Raw genomic sequence first — 6,541 nt, 5'->3', positions numbered from 1 at the left:
TGTTCTATACTTCTAAATTCCGATTTTGAGGATTCACTTGCGTAATAGAAAAAGAGGAGGATGGAATACAAGATCATCAAACGTAAAAAAACAAGGAAGCATTACCGGAGCTCCATCGTCTTTCACCTGCGATCAAACCAGGAAGCATTACCGAAGCTCCATTGTCTTACTACCGGAGCTCCACAGCCCCTTCTCACACACACACTCAACTCTTTAAACTCTCTCTCTCACTCTCAACACAACAAATTCTCTGCTCTTTACAAAATATTAACATAACATATAATACTAATTAAATACATATTAAAACAAAATAAATTCTATCATAATATATATAGAGGGATAGGCATGCTAGGAGGTTACTTTAGAATCTTAGATGCTAGCAGGATTTTAGTCGTCAGATTCACTCAACTTATATAAGCCATTGGATGGAGGGAAAAGATCAAAACTTCAATCCACCACTACTACATCATCTCTCTCTCTCTCTCTCCCTCCCTCCCTCCCTCTCTCTCTCTCTCTCTCCCTAGTGATCATTCAAATTGGATAACAACTAGATTATCCAGTTAGTGATTGAATTCATAATCGAAAGTAATTTTCATCTCCAAACGGATAAATGGTCATAATAGGGATATTAAAAATGGATTCATAAAAGTAGGTTGGGTGATTGATTTGTTTGAGATTTTAATCCATAGAATCTTATGAACAACCCCATAGTTTTTAGTATACAAGAATCATAAAAGAAATTAACCATGGGTGTAATTCCTAAAACAAGATCAATGATTTTTGGGATCTTAAGAATACACAAACATTAGATTTGTCCCATCTATGATAATCAATGGGAGTAGAGGAATACTTGTGTGTAAGTTTAGAATCCCATGAGTATTGATCATGAACCTTTGTCCCATGTGATTGAAGATTACTCCCACGAAGATGACAATGAAGAACTACTCAGTGGAGTTCCATCTACTAAGATCTTCTACAGTCTTTCACCCTTGGAATTCTCTCACATATGCACTACTCCTGTGGGGGGAGTCCATGCTTCCAAAATCATGAAGGTAAAAGTGACGGTTGCAGGGACCATTAACTTCTATTTATAATAGAATCCCTAAAACTTGAATTCATTGACGCCAAAAAATTATAGAGGATTAGGAGGTAACACAAGTGAGCACTTCAAAAGAGAAAAAAAAAAAAGAATCTCGCCGCCCAAAGAAAATCCATCTGAGGGATAAGAGAACTCAAGAAGAACTACTTCTTCTCAAAGGCCAAATGCTCAAATTATGAATAAACTCCAAGTATGCATTTCATTCACTGGTGTAGGCTTTATATGGATGAGCTTGGAACAACCTACCAAGCATAGGCAATTTCCAAGAACAAAACTAAGACTAATTGAAATAAATAAAGATGGGAAAGACAAACAACTATCCAATAGGAAGAACCTTGAGAGGCATTTTTCACATCTTAAAGAGTGTAGAAATATAATGGTTGAAGTGCCCAAGAAGTTCTAGAACCGAATTTGAATGGAAGTTGGAGTAAAAAGATGAATTCTGGAATTCTAAGTGTCTGCAGTCAGCGTAGACACACTTTACCAAAATGGCCATAACTTCTTCTAGAAAATAACCAATGAGGCACCTTTTTTTGTGTTGGAAAATAGACTTCTATACCTTTTCATCCGTATATGGCACGACTTCTAGTTCCTTCTGAGTTGGTACAGGTCTCACCGTGAAATTACCCCAAAATCCTAGAGTACAACTTTTATTTCTAGCTTCTATCCTTTGGCTTGGGATTGTGGGCTTATTGGATTGGGTTGTTGGCCCATTTGAAAATATTCCTGCATCATTCATTCCCACAATTGATTGGGATAGGAATTTTCTAATCAGAGTGTGTTTATAATTGCTTGGGCTTAATGGATCAATCGGTATTAATTAAGCCCACATAAAAGTCCCAACATGATTGCCTTAGTGGTGGAAGTAATACATGTAGGACGCTATGGCTCGACCGATCTATATGGTACGTCAAGATAGACAGTCGGTCATTAATTATAATCTATCACTATAAGCATGTGGCTGCTTTGCGTTAGTTGACAACTGACACTTTTATAATTAGCCATAACCCGTCAATATTTTTACATTGATCCTCGTGCTCGTCCTTACTTGGAATCTCCATGTAGCCAACCCCATTAAGTGGGGATAAGATTTTGGATGATGTTGTTGTTGTTGTATTCAGAAACGGAATTGTCCTACCCAAGTCGAATTTGAACTATTTACATCTCTACACTTTATCAATGGTTACTAGTTTTAATGGTTTAACAGGGATCACCCACCATATAAGCTAGGAAGTTTTTTTCTTAGTAAAAGGAAATTTATTGATGAGAATGTGCAGAAGCTATGGCTTCTGAGTTACAAACATCAAGAATCCCTGTAACAGAAATGGGCCAACCAATCATAGACGTCAAGGACCAGCCCTTCTTGGCAAGGGAATCAGCTAAACAGTTTCCTTCCCTTGGAACAATAGTAAAACTATATGACTCCAAATATGATGCTTTCTAGATAATATCATAAAGAATAGAGGCTATTGAAAGTGGAGACGGAAGATCACCATGTGAGATATGCAGCCAGATCCTTATTATCTGATTCAATAATAATGTGACCTAATTTGTCTTAAATAACCTAAAGCAGGCGTGCTCGAATAGCTGACACCTCTCCCATTAACACCATCGGAAAAAACAATAGCTCAGAAGCTACAAACCTTTTGATCTGAAGGATGAAAATGGGCTGCTAACAAATCTCAATCCCAAACTTTGTTAGCATGATCAATCAATTCAGAGACATGATTCAAGGGACAACCATCCAATCTAGGATATTGGACCTTAAATCTGGAAAGGCATAGCGCCCACCTATCTTCCGAAATTTGAATTCATTCCCATGTTTTAGCTCTCCATATAAGACCCTTAAGAAGTGCAATCCGACCAGCAATGATACTACCCCACGCCCATAAAGGTTGTTGTCCGCATTTAGCTTGGAGGAAATCAATATGAAGGAATTTAATTGATTTTATGAAAAATTCCCACGGAGTATTCGGCTGACTCACTGATATGCATGCAACCTTCGCCAAAAATACTAGTTTATGAAGTTTTGGGTCTCTGAATCCCAGACCCTATTAAATTTTGGTTGGCACAACCACTTCCAAGAAATCTACTGAATTTTTGGATCCTTTGATTTCCTTCCCCCAAAAAAAAACAAGTTGCTTCCCTACTTTGTCTCTGATGGTGAGTTGTTGGCAATTTAAAATGGGATGAGGCAAAGTTTATTTAAAATGAGTTGTTGGAAATTTAAACGGAAGAACAAACAACTAACAAAATGAAATGAGGTCCATGCCATCAAATGGGAAATACTCCAGCCAACAAAACTCCCCCCTAAGACAGATGGGAAATACTCCATTATTGAAGGGAATGCAAGTGCAAAGATTTTTTTTTTTTTTTGTTGGCAAAGACCCAGAAAGGGGGAATTTATTGAACAAAGTTGCATTACAAGATTTAAAATATCCTCTAGAAATAAGGACTTCCAAAAACCCCGATGAGGGTGACTAACTGTCCATTTCAAAACAGAATAGGGAACAACATTCAAAGATCTAGAAACACGAATGACATAGCAAGCCAATAGAAACTGTCATAGAGATCTGGTTTGACTGATGAATCTTATAACCACCAATTCATGTAGCCACTAAGGGTAAACTTCAATGAGAGATCTCAAACCTAAGAGAGGAGTGATCTTATAGTGAGTAAATCCAGACTCCAAGAAAAGCTTCTCCCATTCTTTTTGGGTCATTTCTTTTCCAATGACCAAAGTCATCATTAACATATCAAAGAAGAGCTGTGTTTCTATTGACTTGTGCTCTACCTTCCTATCCTCCACCACCATGTCTATGATGATCACCTTCCTCGAATTTCCTTCCCGGTCCCCTGCTAGAGATCGCTTCTTTTCATCCCTTCAATATCTTTATACATTGCTCGTCATTTCAATCATGTAGAATCCACTGTCATATCAAGTTCATATAAAGTTAGTATTAGTTTGTGGGTCCTTTTAGGTGTCACTATGCCTAAGAAGTACAGTGCTTTCCTATTTGCCACTTAATAGTACATGGGTTAGTCCATATGATGAATGACCCCACATACATCTCAATGGCCAAATTAAGCAAAAAAAAGTTGCTCAAACTTTGGTTCAGAGTTTTAGTAAGATTACCATAATTTCATCCAATGGAGATCAATATAAAATATAAAATGGCATCTTTATTTTAGCTCATTCCTCTACTCATTTTAAGCTGAAAATATACTACCAACGATATGCTTACCTAGTCCTTTATCACATGGACTAACCTATATATTGTCATGTGGAAATCAGGTATCTTATCTATATATTATATATTAATTAGTATGCTTTAATTTTTTTTTATTGAATTCAATAGGAATATATTATATTGAATATAAAATAGAAATTATGAAATAGCACGGTCTGTGTTGTTCTAAATAGTGAAGCATATACTTGGAATAGTGATGGGAAAGAAACTCTATCAACATAAAATTTTTAAAAGAAAAACAAAAATAAATAAATTAATTAATACATAAATAAAAGCAAAAGGAATTCACTTGCCTTGAGCAAAACTACATCCGTAGGAGGGATGGACTCAAACATGTCACCTGCAATATATGTTAGGTTCTCATTCCCTTACAAATTAGCAACCACGTGAGGTAGGTCAAACACTATACATTTCAAGCTTGGGAAGGTTTCTGCAATGGTCTTTGCCACAGTTCCAGTGCCACCTCCTATATCAATCAATGACCTTGATCCTTCAAACACAACCTTGCACTCTGTAACAACCACACTTATCACCAATCGAGCGTCACTTGCCATTGCTTCATTGAAGAATTTGTTGAGCTCATTGTCTTCTCTTGCATAGCCCCAGAGGGTCTTCCCATGCACGGTCTCAAATGGATTAAGGCTATCCCCCCGGAACCATGCACTAAGGAAATGCCAAGGTGTCATCAAGATCGGATCAAGCATTGCTTGCAAGGGTATACACTCTTGCCATTATACTTAAGGAGGAGCCTAGAAAAGGGTGTGAGCCCATATCCCTCTTCTTGCTGATCGAAGAAGCCAGAGTGCACCAATAACCGCATGAGACGGAACAGACAAGCAGTCTTGGTCTTTGGGATGGCAAGCTTCATGACTAGTTCAGGGATGGTGATGGGTTGGTGATGGTTGTAGACAATGTCTGGTATGCCTATCTCAATTGCACATTTAAGTGACATAGAGTTTATGAAGGCCAATTCATATGGTTACATATATGAGCTTGATCATGGAACAACTCCTCTGACTCTCTTTCTCAATGCGATCCATTGATTTCCTCACTGCTTCAAGAAATCCCAGCTCTTACTCACTTTTGTATTCTTTCGAGAGAGGAAACTGTTGTCATAAATATATAGGAGTTCAAAGTGGAAAAGGGTAGGCTTATTTTAAATCATGGTTAGGTATGCCATCGGTTTTTCTGGAGCCAGCGGCTCAACTAATGGAAGAGCTGGGATGGGAGGGGCATATGAAACTTTTCAAGGGGAGGAAGAGAAAGAGACAGACACAGGTCTAGTTATACTGGCAGCATACTCAACCTTTCCCATATTATATAATGACCAGAACCTAGAAATGCGATTTTTTCCTTGGCCACTTACTGTTCCACTGATTTTACATTAGAGGGAAATGAGGTGGCACGGCACCATATGCTCATGGTTGATTTTTTTTTCTTTTTCTTTGGTAAACAAAGCTTTACTTGTAAAAAAGTGTAATACATATGGAACCCAAATTGCAAGCGTCAAAAAGACATGGATGGTAAAAATAGGCCAAACAATCCTACATGTCAATGACCAATCTCTCCTACAAGGTTGCCAGCCAAACTATTTCTATTCCTCATAATGTAAGTAAAAGTATATGATTCTATACTTGATGACAATTAATTAATATCATGGATTCCCATTCATGGCTATTGCGGTATGTTTCATCCTGCGATGAGTTGCATGAGTCGACAAGAACCTACCTAATACTAAATCTATTATATAACTAATGGCTGCATGTGTATCACGTTTTAGACTTTTAGTATGAAAAATTAAGGGACACGAAGAGGCATTACAAATAGTTTAACATTCTATAAGGGTAAGGGAAGGGTATATAATTTATAAATAAAAAGAGGGCTTTTCAGAAAGGAGCAATTTCTTTAAGGTCCTCAGTGCATTGTGGATTATCATTTTTATTTTTTTCCTAACAATGTGTGACTAGTACTACGGGTCAATATTAACCTTACAATCATATGAATCATGTCATATTGAGGTTGAATGAGAACCATTTAATTTTTACTAAAAACAGTGAAGATTACTAAACACACCGTGTGAGTTGTCCTAAGAAGGTAAGAGGTGCCAAACTAAGAACCACATGCTTACTAAGACGAAGGTTTCTGTCAACTCGGCTACCCTTTGGGGTTGTCAATTTTTTTTTTTTTTTTT

At 37.2% G+C, this 6,541-nt stretch overlaps 1 pseudogene; it reads right to left on the bottom strand.

Moving 5' to 3' along the window:
- Positions 1 to 3,716: 3,716 nt before the first annotated feature.
- Positions 3,717 to 5,371, bottom strand: LOC122068199 (annotated as a pseudogene).
- Between the last annotated feature and the right edge of the window lie 1,170 nt (positions 5,372 to 6,541).

The sequence above is a fragment of the Macadamia integrifolia genome, unplaced genomic scaffold (assembly GCF_013358625.1).
Source record: "Macadamia integrifolia cultivar HAES 741 unplaced genomic scaffold, SCU_Mint_v3 scaffold3546, whole genome shotgun sequence".
Classification (NCBI taxonomy): domain Eukaryota; kingdom Viridiplantae; phylum Streptophyta; class Magnoliopsida; order Proteales; family Proteaceae; genus Macadamia; species Macadamia integrifolia.
Note: the sequence above shows the minus strand (reverse complement) of the source record. Positions and strands in the feature narration are given on the sequence as shown.